Consider the following 16,952-nt stretch of genomic DNA (forward strand, 5'->3'; position numbering starts at 1 on the left):
ATAAACTATGTAGTGTGTTCATAAACAATAACGATTTTACTTGGTAACAATACTGTAGTTTATTGCATAAAAACGAAAGAATTTCACAATGTCGAAAAGTCTTTATGGCAGTGTTAATATCTAAATATGAGTAACAGTGTTATGATTATGAATGGATTGAATTGTGAAATAATAATAATGCAGTTTTGAATAAAGTAATAAATACAATTGTTATAATTAATTCACAATTTACTGTATCCATTTTTAGATGAACCAATCGTAAAATTGGATCATGTTACTGGTAAATTGAGCTGGACCCGTCATGAGAACAAGGAATATACATGTGTGAAAATAGAAACACGTAGCATAGATGTCACGTGGGACGTTGTAACAAACTGTGTCAACCTAGAAGTACTGGAGTACAAAGTAAATGATACAACTAGCGATTATAGAATCACATATTGCACTAAAGATGTGAGTTGTGAAAGTTATGCATTCATTGCATCACCAATGAGTACAAGCAATGGTAATAAACCGACTTGAATTGTTACATTCAGCATGATAAATGTTAAATATATTTTTAAGTAATATGAGTTATTACGTACAGAAATATTGTAATTATTACTATTATCAATATCATATATAACACACTTTTTTGCGATCATAAGCTGAAAAAAATGAGTTTCTACGATTTGTTATCTGCGTTGCGAGCTAATTTATGACTGTCAACACTAATATTTAAAACGCATGTTTCTGCTACACATTCTCTTTGCAAATAATTAAAAAAAAGTTACATGCAATTTCATTTCACACTGGTTGTAATTATAATAATCATGACATTTCAGGTTGTATCTGTGGTTCATGTAGTGTAGGTATTATCGTTGGTATACTCATGACTTTGCTGGTAACTACTATCATTGCTGTCGTGATTAGTTATGTATTACATAAACGTCGATGGAGCCAAGTAAAAACCCAATCAGTAAGTAATTAACATGCATATTATGAAACATTAAAAATGATTTTTCCCTCGGTCGATAACACTAAACGATATTTCTGTCAACATATTATTTTAATTAGGCTGCCACGGATGATCGCGAGTATACAGGACTCTCAACCATCCGAAGGGAAAAGGATCACACCTACTAAATACCAGAAAAAGGGGTAAAGTAAATTAGATTACTATCACCACTATCAACTTATTACTTTATATTGCTGAAATATTTTATTGTATTACCTTATTGCATTTAATTAGTGGTATCCTTATATCGTCATCCATTTACTTATATATTGTCAGGATGCTGACAAAGATGGCGGTTATACATCTCTCAGCACTGCTACCAGAGAAAAAGAATCTGAATATGAGATTCCATTACCAAGACTAAATAAGGTATTAGTACCAGTATACACCTTTGTAAAGAAAATAATTAAGACAAATGTGCCATACTAATGGAGACACATTTCCCTTCTATACACTGTGTAAACAAGTTCTACGATTGACCAATCAAATTGTTAATTTACAGGAAACCTCTGGAAATACCTGACAGAAAATCTCATGAACCAGTGATACACCTGAGACAAATTCAACAGTAGTCATGTAAACAGAGTTTCAATTCATCTTATATCTCCGTTATTTGGTTCATCTGATGGACCTGGACATGTTATTGATTGATCAGCAAATAGAATTACAGTGATAATAAAATGGTCGTGTTATATGCAAAATATAGTAATATGATAAACGACAGCAATCATATTTTGTATTGAATCGTACTTGACTAATATAAAGATATATTCTCATATTTCACTGATTTCCAATTTTTATGCAAATCTGTCGATTACCAGTCCACATTATGCTAATTATATACATATTTTATATATTTGAATCTCTCGATGTAAACCATGTGAGAAGTTCATACATTCATATTTCTGTGACTTGATCAGAATATATAATCATTATATATTACCATATTATAGGATACATGGAGTAAATGAATAAATGTAAAAATGGCATATAACACTGTATAGCACAGATTAGTACAAAAACAACAATAAGACGATATTTCTTCCCCGAGACAATAATCAATAGTTGTTGACCGTTTTATCACATACTTTTTTATTCCACCTACTCTGAACATGGCATACTTTATGTCATGGAATATATGTCTGCTCTTAAGCAAAAACAATGCACACTGTTTTTGAGCGCATATCTTGCCATCGCGTCGTAATAACTTGTAATTAATTAGTGGGTATTGTAAGGAAGTTATATTGTTAAACTTAAACGAATTAAAATGTTGCTATACTACAGTTGGAATTGACTTGTTAGAACGCGTCTACTATCTCCCACTTCTCACTTATTCGTTGTAATAACCGCGACGTGTTTCTTGAAGGTCACCGCTCATTTGAGTATAATAATAAAACAAGAGACTATCAAATGAAATGGCTGAAAATTGTAATAGAGAAACGACCGTGTAGTGAGTGATGGACTTCAAATTTTGAAGATATATTTATATATTTTGATATATTTTATAGTCACAAAACCCACATTTGCAATAGCAAACATAGTAAAAAAATATCATGCGGTGCAACGAATGATTACAATGCAGAAATAAATCATATCTCTCCACGAATACTGGATGCACATCACAGATGCACGCTAATGTGACTGTCTGATTCAAATTGAGTGACGCTGTGACTGATACTATTACTTTAGAAATTCTGAGATGGTAAAAACGGTGTTTTTTATTGTTTCCTTCAGTATTCAGCTGAATTTTCTTAATTTTCTCAGGATAATATTGCTGAAATTGTGTTTTTCCCTGGCAAATATATGTTTAAATGAAACAGTGTTTCATAGTTACAAGTAAAGTCAATATGACATTATCTATGCAAGTTAAATATGAGATGCCGCCATGTTGGATTCATAAAATTTTACGGATACGAATTATGAGAAAACAACAAGTGAGAAATTTAAAACTGTCAAAAAAAAGACTGCTGAAAACATCTTATATGAATTTAGGTCAAAGTGCAACGAATCCTATACACAACTAAATCACTCTGTGGTGGCAGTATTAACGATTTTACTCACACAGAGTCTGAATTTTGAAAATACAATTTGCATATCAAAGGTATTGAGGACATGAACCTAAGTTGCATGTCTTTACTTCGGACACGAGTGACCTTTGTGTTGAACTGTATTGTGTAGCACATTCCATGCTGTTTAATGGTTGTTGAGCGGTTGGTGTAAGATTCAACCAAGCATTTCCATTCAGAAAAATGATACACAGACACCAGGCCCACTTCAGCCCCCAAAATAAAAATTACAAATCAATTGACAAACCAAGCCCACGTCAATAGGAACGCCCCCTTACCGAATTTCGGGATCCGCCAGTAGACACCTACATTCTTCATTCACAGATAAAATCAATATTTACGGTCATTCATATATGTCGTCATTATGTGTAAAATATTCACCATGCACAAAAAAGTTGTGCTTAAATACAAAGGTATAACTTTGAATATAATTTGTACCACTTTTGATCGTGTGACCCATAGTATTGGCCGTTGGTATATTTTTGTAAATTCACGCGTTTTTTGTCTTTATGCTGATAGTAAAGGCCAGTAAAAAACAGATCAAATCAGCGTTGTATGTTATAATATCGGTTTTTAGTTTTCGGAAAATTACACTTACGAGTGAAACCTACACGAAATTATGTATGCAAGGTAAGCACGAGATGATAATATGTTGGATTCATACACTTTCAGCGATATAAATCGTGGAAAAACTGAAACAGTCATGAATAAAATACCAGCAGCTGAAGACATGAATTGAGGTCAACGCCTATACACACTCAAGCACACTGAGGTGGCAGTATTGACAATTTTGCTCACATAGCTTCTCACATAAATTCAGAGTTGTGTTCAGAGTATTGCGACCTACTCTCACGAAAACAGTGGCGTTACATTTGCAAACCTACACTTTCTCGACGTGTTTCTAATTATACATAATCCAATGTATATATAAAGAAAAACAACAACATATATTGTACCAACGTAATTTTGCAACAACATTGATTCCTGCAATTATGTGCAATTTGCAATTGAATATGCCAATGTTTGAACGGATCAACTAGTTCACTAGAACCATAAACACACGTATCAACACATGCACACTCGTCACTCATTAAGTGCTAACCATTTCAGTGTTGAGGATTAATTCTGGGAAGAGAAGGTGAATACGAACCAAAACACGTTTTGATTAGGTTACTATGGCGACATTTGAAATTTTGGTATCAGTAATCGATGAATAGTTTCAAAACGTTTCACCCCAAAATCACACTCTTGATAGCCTACAGACAAATTGATATATTCATTTTAAGTATTAAAAGTGAAGAAATTCAATTTTAGCATAAAGACACTTACCTCCCTTGCCTAGAATGCATTGCTGGTAAATACTTGGAATAGAGCATTATGGGAGATAAATATGTGAGGTATCAAATTACTTTTATGTAATGTGATTTTAATGTCTCACCATTAACTATACATACTTCCCATCTACAAGGGGTGCCGCGATTCAGGCCCCATCAATATGACTTGCTATATTGAACTTAGTTCTACCATGGTCATATCAGTTGAAAGTGATGGCTTGTTGAATTGACTTGTATATACAACACTGCAGCGGTCGGGGGGTGGAATGAATGTAAGTTGAGCTGTTATCCCATGGTGGCGCTATGTATGGGGTACGTGACATATTTTGAATTTTGAGGAAAGCAGTATTCATATTTTATTCAGTACTCTAAAAATGGCATTTATGTTTGTATTGTCCAATACCAATTGATTTTACTGTAAATTTACAAACTATAATGCTAACTTACGACAAGTCTTTTGTTTTGGGTGCTGTTCATTCAATCAATTTGCCCAGCAAGCCTGGACGATATTGTCACTAACACTATTCATGTTTAGTATTCCTGTTACAAACAGAAGTCGTGACTCTGGGACATCTGTAGCTGCTTTTGTTGAAATATGTGTTATTATATTTTAATTTATGGCATTATATTTTAAACAGTGTAATAACATTAAACAATGTCCCTAACGATAGTATACGTTCCCGTCAAAGTAACACTGTTCATTGAACACCGAAAACATTACTGGCGGCAATTTTAGAGCTCAAAAATCATTTATTTCTGCTTCCTCCTCGGTCATGTATGAATGGGTTTTGTTCAAACTTTCAACATAGTGGGATCTTGACGCACGTATTGTTGTTATTGTCTTTACGGTCGTATTCAAAATGACCGATTAACGGTCATTGTGTTTTAACAATGCTGCTTCAGAGGCATATCTCAGACACGCTTAAAGCGATAACCTTGACACTCTATACATATATCACCCATCTGTTCAAATATACGCACATGTATTCGTTTGATGATCAAGTTCAAGTTGGCCGAATGGCGCTAATTGTAATGTTAAAAAAATATTATTAACGTGTCTGCTATTATTCAGTACCGGGCACTTTGTTTTATTGTATGCTGTTCTGAAGCCATACTTCAGACTCTGACATGGCCTGAAAGTTCGTGTTCAAAACTGAATTTGATAATTCTCAGAATTGTGTAATGCAATACCTGGTTTTAACCGTACTGACAAACTCCCCAGTTGTAAAACAAATAAAAAAAAATTAAGTAAATTTACTGAAAATGAAAACTATAATCTTTTTGCACCAGAAATATCAAACACTACGCCTAGAATCATGAGAAAAATCAACTTTCTACTATATGGATATATTTTGAATACTATGACTACCATTCATTCATTTAACATTATGAGGTACCACATACTCAAATGAAAGATGAATGATCATGTCACGTGTAATTGCATTTTGATTTGTAGTTCCTACATTTACAGGTACGCAGGTGACAATTTGAATGCATATTTATCTAAGACACATGAGGCATAATGACATATTTTATCAGGACAAATAACGTAAAATTAAATCACTGAAACGATAATTGTAAACTTTTGGGCCGTACACGTAGATTAGTCGCAGTGGTTATCGCCGCAATGGGTTTCGATTCACCAATTAGTGCAAAAATTGAAATAAAACGCACAGCAACGTTACAAAAGTACGTACACACGTTACCGCAAGTAGGTTCAGCCTCGGCCAAAATACAAATAGCCAGCATTGACATTGAATCGGTTTAGTCAGATAGTCACCCGTAACACGACGCGGCATTCAGGCAAACCAACGGAACTAAATCGACGTCAGGAGCATATACCAACTAAATGTGTGCAAAGAGACTGAAAACGTTTACCATTGGGGCACTGAAAACCGAACAATAGATTGCACGTAATGGTTTCTCATGTTTCAAACAGTTAAATTACGTAATTAAATATATTTGCGGAGTGAACGTGGTTAGAATTTTTCAATACTGAAATTCGTCAGTTTCGCCATAAAATATGTTCATTGACATATTGTTTTTTTCAAACATGTGTAGGTTTGTGTTGGCCCTCCAAAGAGGGCGCTATAACACACACGTCATCGATACAACTAAGACTGATAGACATTTTATTAGTTGGCGACTTAGCTCCTAAAGACACTGCTATCAACACGGCGCATTGAGAAGACCATACATAAGCCGGTGGAGTGATTAGTTTTGAATCCAAATTGATTGCCTGTTCGCCATAACCAATAACAGCCACGTGCAAAATCGTGATCTGACATCAGAATTCAACGTCTTTAGTTTATTTACGTGAATTAACGATGTTATCGTAGTAGGTATTGATCATAATCTGATGATGAATATTTTGGCATTCAAGCTCCGTCCAGTTTTACTCATTTAACGCAACTTCGTGCGAATATATGTTGATTTCATTACGTGTGTATTATTAATAACCAGTATAATGTCAGCTCCTGTGAGTCACGTGACATTGAGTTAGTAACTGTAAGTTGAACTTCTGGTTTCCAATCGCTCAAAGTTAATGCATTCAAGATTCTTATTGTCCGAAATATATCTTTTTATCATATCAGCCGTGGTGCCCGGTCTTTTCAACGACGTAAAAATATGGATATTCTCCACAGACCTGAGCGTTCCTTTGAAATTATTCAGCTTACTAAGAGTACGACTGTCTAGAATAAAGGCGCGAGGTTTGTGTGAGTCTTTGGCTTAATTTCAATGGTATCAGATTCAAATAATTACGTTGCATGTTGCGATGACGACGATTGTGGTATGGTTTGAAGTCCTCCGTGTTCACATATTGTAATGCACTTGACATAAATGTACCTTCGTGTGCAGCAGCTTTGATGTCATGAAAGTTTAAAACATATTTTTAGCATTCCGGAACTGGCTCGCAGTTGTGTATTGATGGATATGGTTTAAACATGGATGCATTGGACACGTTGATATCTTGATGCATGTAATATTATTTTCTTCATTGTTTTGAGAATGTGACATTAATGTGAACTTTGTCTCTAAACATTAACAGGATTTATTGATTTAAACGAATTCCGTTAAGATGGCATTCAAATGACATCTTTAGGAACCCACATAAATGTATATTGGGGAATGAACGGCAAAGATAACGCCTAGTGTGTGGTATGACTTCTTTTATTACATATAATTTTTATTTTAATCTAAACTATTTTCAACATTTTAGAACATTTAGATTATTTTGTTTTATATTAAATATATAATAGTGTAGCTATTTGTGACAGTTAATAAGTACTAAATGCAGGTTCAAAACTCTTAATATGTTTCAGTTATATTAATGCAATTATTAAAACAAAGTGTATCATAACAAATATTAGTCAATAATTAGATATTTCCATTATGAACCTTTATTGTTTTTATAAATATCTATAGCAAAAGCTAATTTGTTAGAGAACGTAAGTAAGTGCGCCCTCACACATATCTTTCCCATATGCTTCTGTTCGGGTGACGCTATAAAAACTGGTTCAGCCTTAATGAATCAATCATCCATACTGAACACATTGTGGCCATGGTAATGAGTGTCAGATAACAAACAACAAATACACCATGATTTATGTGTGTATCAATTGTACTAGAGCGTGGGTGTGTGGATGACAGAGTAAAATTAACGACCTTTCTGTTTTCAAAGTGTGTCGGACTGTACATAGAATGCTATTTTCCAAGGTATTTAATATGATCTGTTTACATCATTTAAATATGAATACATTGAATGGGGAAAGTTGAGCTCAATGATGACCTCAGATAAGCAGGCACAATACCTGAACCTCGCCCTGCCGTATAAGATAGCAAACAGTGACATGATATCCCGTAGTACTTGTATGAACTAAACTAAATTCAGAATAATTTTTATTATTCACATAGTATGTTTTAAAGATTATTATGATGAGAGCAATGTTCTTGTAATATTTCATACACAATTTTAATGATATAAAATTATTACATTAAGGTAATAATAAGTAATTATTTTATTATGTTTGACTGGAATTAAGAGCTAATAGTTTTCTTATTTATATGTCTCAGATAAACTATTGCTTATCATTGAATAGATATCAATTCACCTTTTTACTTGTATATGTATTTTCACTGACACTTTAATAATTTGTTGCGTAATGTATCTACATTCAGGCTATGTGTGTATTATCCCTGCAGATAGGATTTACTAATTTATATTATAATCACCAGATTCTTGGTTTATTCTGAAATTATAAAGAAAAATTTCATGAAAGTTAATAGTTCTATCATTGTGTCCAACTTATCTACGTCATAACTTTGTTGTTATTTAAAACAATTAACAATGCTTTCCTAGACAAAATGAATTAGGTAATATGTCCTAGTCATCAACATTCGCAAACAAAACCGCATATTTATTAAAGGAGAATAGTGTTGACATAAGGCTATACTTAAAGTGTAACTGAATTGGGACAATTGACTTTTTTTGTGTGCAAAATTTATTTATAAACAACATTATGAAAAAAAATCAAGTGAAAAGGGTATATAAATTGGGTAAACAGTCAATGATATTTCGAAATCGCGCCACGCCCCCCTCTCCCATCACCTTCGAGTTTTTTCGGCATTACGAGTGTAACCGAAATGGCGCCACCAACGGGAGCATAAAGCATGAGCTAGCTAGCAGACAGGATTGTTTATCATTTTCCATACGCACGCGTTTCGTAAACATATACAACGAGTTACCAAGATCGAGAATTCTTACGAGTTACCATCATATACAACGAGTTACCACGATCGTTTTCATGGGGAAACGCTGTGTTGTTGGCGGGTGTAGTAACACACACGGCGATCGCGTAAGTCTTTATGGGTTCCCAAAAGATTCGAATTTATGACATCAGTGGACCAAAGCCGTCAAGAACACCAGGAAACATTGGGATGGACCTTCTCCATATACCGTTATTTGCAGTGTCCATTTTACGCCCGAATCATTTGTTGATCCACCATCTGGATTCGTTATGAATTATTTGGGTTTCGGGAATAACTGTGTAAATAACCAGAAGAATAATATTTTCCATGTAGAATATGAATATTAATTTGCTTGAAAAGTTTAGAATGTATTCATGTTATTATGCCAGAGTCGAAATAACTAGATCGATCGTGGAACAACAACAACAAAACACAAAATGGCGATTGGAAAATGTAAGCACTGGACGCATTCACCGTGCACGTACTTTGTGTCTTTACATGATTTCTTCAGAAGATCAAGAAACTGAAAATTGCACACTGATATGTGTTTAGAATTTGGATAAACAAAAGACAGAAACTGGAAACCAAGCCGGTCACGATGTTCAAACTCTGTGTCACGGTCATTTTGGGAAGGTACACGATCACCCACATCGCGTACTTTTCTTGCAGGTTCAAACCTGTATGGGCCAATTTGTCCCTGGCACTCTAAAACAAAATCGTGACATCTCCCATTGTCATCATACTCTTCGATTTCATAACTCTCGTCAGACGATAACATAGATTCCGTGTCGCTTTCAGAGCACTGCATACGTATAGCGGCCATTGTGAGACGATGACAAGTTCCCCCCGTGACGTCACAAAGTACCCTTATATGCTAATTAGGTACTCTAGTTGGAGCCTCGCTCTGAGTCGACCAAGAAACTGAACGTGGGCGTGTCCTTATCCAGAACATTATTATTGATCGTTTACTTAATTTATGTACATTTTTCACTTGATTTTTTTTCATAATGTTTTTATAAATAAATTTTGCACACAAAAAAAGTCAATTGTCCCAATTCAGTTACACTTTAAGCAGTGTACAGCTCCGTGTGCAGCTCGTTTCAGTGTTCTAAAGTGAACGGGAACGCCACGTCGTTACAGCTGCACCCCGGGAGAGCGCACAGGTTGGCGCCGGGTATGTTTGTAAAGGAAATAATTCTTCGTCATGCTGAAGCTGCTGAAATTAGGTTCATACAACAATGAAAGTCTTCCACGAAAAAATGGAATCAATGCTTATGAAATCCTTCAACTTGTATATTTGTGTGCATACATGCATTCATCTCTACGAGGGGGGCTGAAAGATTGCTATGATTGAGTTTGATGATTTATGTTTTAAGATTTATTCGGTATAATAATACAAATGTCCATCCCATCAGCGGTGTGCATACAGTTTTAGTGATTCCTATACCATTGTTGACAATGAGCTCTTCGGGTCTTTATGTTAGAATGAACATTTGTATAATGTTATATCTACATTGCGTAGTGATCTATCTGAATCACACGATGTAATATCTACATGTACTATAATATCATATCATAATAACTTATATTCACACCACATAATATTATATCCATATCACATAATGCTACATCTACACTACTTAACATTACAACTACACAATGTCATATCGATATCACGCAAATGTTCATCCAATCAGGGGTGGACATTTAGTTAGCAGTGCAAATTATGGAACACATAAATTGCTATAACAGTCAAAAATACCAACAAATGAAAACGGATGTCATGAATTGAAGGCAAAGTATGGAAAGTAAATTTTAACCCAACTGTGTGGCTGCATCTAAATATATATAGACACAAATCAAGCACATGTGACATTGATTATTTCGCTTTGCAGAATCTTTACTTCATTCATAAGTAATATTTGCGTTGTCTTGTAATGTGTACCACATTCCAGGCTATTTAACAGTTGTTGAGTGATATGTGTAAGGTGTATACTAAGCTTTATACGAAAATAAAATATACACTAACGTTCGCATGTATGTCGTGATTATATAGTATACCGTCGAAATATAGAAAAGTGCGAAAATGCAACTCTAGTCCTAACAATATTATTAGAATGGCATCGATATATCTAGCACCGAAATATCAAATGTGCGTTCCGTATCAACACTCTTTCCAAACTCAGCACTCATGGGAACGTTCGAATTATCCCTAATTCAGGTTAAACTACGTCAGCAACATTAAGGCGTTCAAGGTACACTTTGCCTTGTTTGAAATGAACGCAGAAGTGCAAGAGAGAGATGGAAATAGAATCTCGATACCAAAACGTGCTTCGCTGTCATTTATTGCTATTACCCCTCGATATGTCACTAGGAGCGAGAAAACGACGTAAAATAATAAATTTAAATTTTGTACGGCTCCACCTGTCCGGAATACATTAAATCAACAGTACATTAAACAACAGCGTATTACCCTGGATTCAATGCTTAACACATACGTACGTACTCGACGGGCAAACCATAATTAATTAGGTCATATGATATGAGAATAGGGAACAAGAAAACGTTACTATAAAACTATTAAATTGACTGTTCAAACGGTATTTAAGATGTAAGATATATATGAACTGTTACATTTCTTTGTTTTCTGATAATTACGACTCTGTTTTGTTTGTATTTTGCTGCGCTTCTGCGACCACGACCTACTAAATAACCTTACAGGGTCTACAGGAATATACATGCATATCCCGCTCTCTTCCATTAACACTCTCGCAGAACATGGTATTTACAAAAACGGTACATAAATGCGCGTGTCTGTGTAGACATGAGATGTCACACTCAGGCCGAGAATTTGTGTAACCATCTCTACATTGAACTCTTTGACTTAGCGACCATTGGAATAGCATTTAAACCTATCATGATACCGATACGAACATTTACCGGATTTGGACATTCGTATTTTGAATAATGAGAACGTCCCCTGTACTGATCCTGTCATCAGTGCACAATGTGCATCTTCAATCCGACCAATACTGGTTAAATAAATGAATTATATGGTATAAACCGTTGGGCGTAATGTAAAGTTACAGTTAGTCTACCGCCAGCTACATTGCCACTCGGAGATCCTCACGACCAACGGAAGGTCATGAACCAGGAAACGTCTTCAAGCATGTTGCATATCTGGTTAAGTGTTGTCCTGTTTATTTCTCTTATTTTAACAGGTATGTGATAATATCACCTCCTTTTTGTCACACATGCTACTATCGGTAAATATTTCAATCTAAACAATTATCATTGGTACAAAATACATGTAATTAGAGTGACTTAGTATTATAATAGTACAGTTATAATCCCAGTGGTTTCGTGTATTCGTGACCAAATAGCTTCTGGTCAAAATTTAATCACACAAAAGCGTTGCTCGACTAAACCTAGTCAAACATTTATGTGTGTAGACGTTGTAAACAAGGAGGGTGGTGGTCTCCAGCCCTTTATTGTTGTGGTTTATTTGCTCTGTCAATGAGTGATACCTAATTTATTTCGTCATTATTTCACCTAGAGGGAATAACTTTACTTATAGTTGTCCTATAATCAACTATAAGTAATAATATCGTCAGTTTTGAAGCCGCTTAAGAAAGGTTGATGCAGAAGTTCGCGGGTGTTGATTATTCGGCGCCCGAGTTTGGCACAATATTCGGTCGTAGCAACAAGTCAATCAACTCGGCACAGTTTCAAAAATACGAAATATACTGCCACGGCTTTGATGCCGTGAATGCACTCGTTCGAGCAAGTTATTTTTACCTGCGCCCAAACGTTGGAAAACAAAATTATTGCAGCTGACCCTACCATACTAGCAAATATTTTCCCTGATTGGATTGCAATATTCGTACTATCGTCGGAGGAAGAGCTGTTGCTCTGACACCACAACCTAAGCTATAGTTCAAACCAAGCTTTTTTTATTGAAACGGTTGTGTGTACTGCAGACCCGTTCGTAAACAACCAAAGCTATAGTTGAAACCAAGCTTTTTTATTGAAACGGTTGTGTGTACTACAGACCCGTTCGTAAACAAAATATACACGCTCGATATTTATTTATTTATTTATTTATTTATTTATTTATTTATTTATTTATTTATTTATTTATTTATTTATTTTCCTATTTATGATTTTTTTTATTGTGGTATCATGTAATTGTTAGTTCGTAGTTGTAGGTGTGTTTTAGTCCTATAGAATACCTGTCGATCCAATAAGCGTTCATTGACTTATTTTTGAGCTCAGTTCGTGTACTCCCATTCAACTCAATTCATGGAAACGATATTTAAATTCGATGCTATTAAGGAGCTAATGTTTAGTAGAATTATCTGAATGTATTTACAACCATTAAATCATTCAATAAACACATATTATTGGTAGTAGTGGGCTCAGCGAACTCACCCAAATTGACAAAAAACAAACATTTGAGACACATAGATACTCGGAAGACATGATCACATGCATCTCAATGGTTAGGAAAACTCTCACTCAACTCCACACTTCCAGACACTGACACTTAACAAAGCTATTTAAAATTCGAAATGACTATTCATTCTTCTACATATGAAAATCACCAATACTAAATGACAACCCAGACCAGCACGCTAATGTGAGTGCATAGACCGAAACAACTCCTCGCTTTCATGGTGTTGGTAATATAATTTGCCTATCAACAAATAATTCTCTAATTTTCACTGTGTCCACAGTTTGTCCAATAGTAAATCTTTATGGTTTTTCAGTAGAATTATTGACGTTAAGCATGAAGACGTTTGACTGAGTGTATTTGATTATGTACTAAATTACACAACTATCATGCAAAAATCCGAAACCAACACTTTTGATCACACGAAAAAGAATTGACCTATTATCGCAAGTAATGTATACACGTAAAGCTACTAACTTTGTACAAACTACACCATTAACATGTAAACTTTGACCATTCAATGTCTACTGTAAGTATATGTTATGTATGGAATCTAAATAGAAATGATAATCAAGTAATGTATACATGTAAAGCTACTAACGTTGTACAAACTACACCATTAACATGAACCATTCAATGTCTACTGTAAGTATATCTTATATATGGATTCTAAATAGAAATGATAATTAAGTAATGTGTACATGTAAAGCTACTAATGTTGTACAAACTACACCATTAACATGTCAACTTGGACCATTCATATATTTTTTTTGTTCTGCTTTTAATGTCGTAATTTTCAAAGACTCGATTAATCCGAAACTATTTGTACGTCATTCTACAACGTGAATAATGTGTTAACATGCATACACTGATTTAATAGTGCAATGCCAATAGGACGACATGACTGCTTAACAACACTGGGTATGTGTACTATACACTTGCAGTGTAAAGGGCAAAGTTCATGAACCCGGAAAGTACAATTTAATCAACCTGACGCGATTGGCAAAAACACCATGTTTACTCTCAGCGTCCTTATTATGTGTACTATTTCATGTAAGTATAAGTTTTGTATTCCGTTTCTTACATTGTGAGAAATATTGCATTGTGAGTAACTTCATTACAATCAGGACACGGATATATATTGGTTAACTAACAATGTGACCAAATTATGTATATTTCCATGCTTCGAATTGGTCATCCACACACGTCTCATTGTGTTTATTCAGATTATAAGCCACTATATGTATGTATCTATACACATAGTGTAATTGTTACAGTTGTTCTTATATACAGGATGTGATTTATATAGCTACATTTATTTACTGTGTATACAGTTATATTCATATGCAAATTGCATTCCCTACAGATAACTTACGAACTTATAAACCAGGAATATATTAGCTACATTCGTGGTAGTTAACGCAACCCTATGATTACGTAAACATTTATTAAATGTTTGGATCAAAATTAAGGGAAATTGCCGAGAATATATAAATGGTCAAGGTGACGGCCACATTGACTGTAAATTCCTGTTAACGTACGATAGGTGTATACTAACACTGTTAGTATAGGTGTTATGTTTAGTATTAATTACACTTACTCGTATTTCACACTGTATGCTCGTACAGTAGGCAGAGGCATTTACATCATGTGGCGTGCGTACTGTTTTATCGCAGTCATTCGCAACTAGCTAACAACAATTACGCACATGATGCAATGACAATAAATTGCATAAATTACTTGGTTGAATTTTGATTTAAGGGTAGCTATATACAGCCTCCAGCCTTTCTACAGGTTTTGTCAATTACATTTTTATATGTCGTCTCTATTTAGTTAACATATTTGTATATTATTTTTGTGAGCACTGTATTGTAAAACATTTTGCTGCAGCATACAAGTAATTACCTGTGTGAACAAATAAATCAAGAGCAAATTTAAGTTTAATATATCATGATAGAATTATTGCGATTTTAATTAATCTTTTACATTATATTTTCTTCCTTCGTATCTGGCATACGACCAGAAGTTGCACTACGATTTATACTCGTGCTCTGTGTCAACTGCACTGCTATATACTGCTACTGGTAGCACTGGTACAACGGGTGTGAGCTTGAGTGGTTCCTGTTGATCAGGAGGGATTACTACACAGCACGCCTGCAAATGTACCGCTGTATCGGGTACAGTTCACTGGAGTCAGGAATCAGCATCAAAAGATGTTACAGGATCAAGTCAGGTCACCTTCCTTTAGGTCACTTAAATATTACAACTAAATTATGGCCATGCAAGCAATAAAATGTATCCAGCGGACAAATCAGTGCAGAGAGAATCCAATTTTGATAGTGGAATAAACCACTCTTTATCCAAACTCTGCCAATTTAAAGTAGGAGACCCGGGTCAACGATGTAATATCTATTTTCATTGCCAACAACGCTGGGCTTAGCACATTGCATTCCAAGGTATTTGACAATCACCGTGCCACTGTCTGGGTCATACCATTATGCCACAGGGTGGAGACAGAATGTTTGTATTTCAAATTCTGCTGACAACAATGCCCAGTGTCTGTATCAGCAGTCTAAAAATAAACATGTGCAATGTGTTGTTGCAAAGTATCTAAACATGTGTCCTGTTCATTCATACATCAAGGACTCTGCTTTTTAAAAGTACTTTTCACTTTTTAAAAGTACTTTTCACAATTTATGTCACAATAGGTTGTCATGGCCACGGGTAATGGCTAAGCACAACCACTGACAGTGTAGTTTAGAGACAGCTCTGTGGCCGTTAACCAAATTGTATACTCAAGTAGCACTTAGCTAGTTGTACTAATTAATTACTGTGTTTAGTTACACTGCTGATACCACAAGTAGTAATGAATGAACGTCCAGGGATAATACAGTTAGGGTATTCTCACAGTGTATTCATTCATTCAGGGCTCATAAAACTAACTGAATCTACATAGACGACAATGTTAACATATGACAAGATTGCTATATGAAAATGATGAACAAAGTTGAAAACATTGCTAAAAAATATATGGGAATCAACATGCCAGTAATCAACCACATAAAAAACTAACATTTTGGCCAGCTCAAACATTTACAAGTCTCAGATACATAAGAAACAACTAGTGCATTTGGATTTCATCTAGAGAAATCACTGAAAAAACACCAAGATTAGAACATCCAAATGCACACAGAATAAACCCACATGTACACAGTCGCTAAGTAGTAAACAAAAGTCCACATTGTGGTCTCACCTTTGACCAAGGGGATCACGCCCTCAAACAGGAGGCACCTGAGAAAATATAAATTAAAAAAATGTCATTGGTTCTTGCAAGGCATTTGTTGATTAGTGGC

General features: G+C 34.8%; 1 long non-coding RNA gene across 1 annotated transcript; it reads left to right on the forward strand.

The window, feature by feature from the left end:
- The first annotated feature begins 1,279 nt into the window (after positions 1-1,279).
- On the forward strand, positions 1,280-1,715 carry LOC146746045 (uncharacterized). The gene is made up of 2 exons (XR_014929440.1): positions 1,280-1,366; positions 1,500-1,715. It is a non-coding gene; the product is annotated as an uncharacterized LOC146746045 (long non-coding RNA).
- The last annotated feature ends 15,237 nt before the right edge of the window (positions 1,716-16,952 follow it).

This window comes from Saccoglossus kowalevskii, chromosome 5 (assembly GCF_978046115.1).
Source record: "Saccoglossus kowalevskii chromosome 5, keSacKowa6.1, whole genome shotgun sequence".
Lineage (NCBI taxonomy): Eukaryota > Metazoa > Hemichordata > Enteropneusta > Harrimaniidae > Saccoglossus > Saccoglossus kowalevskii.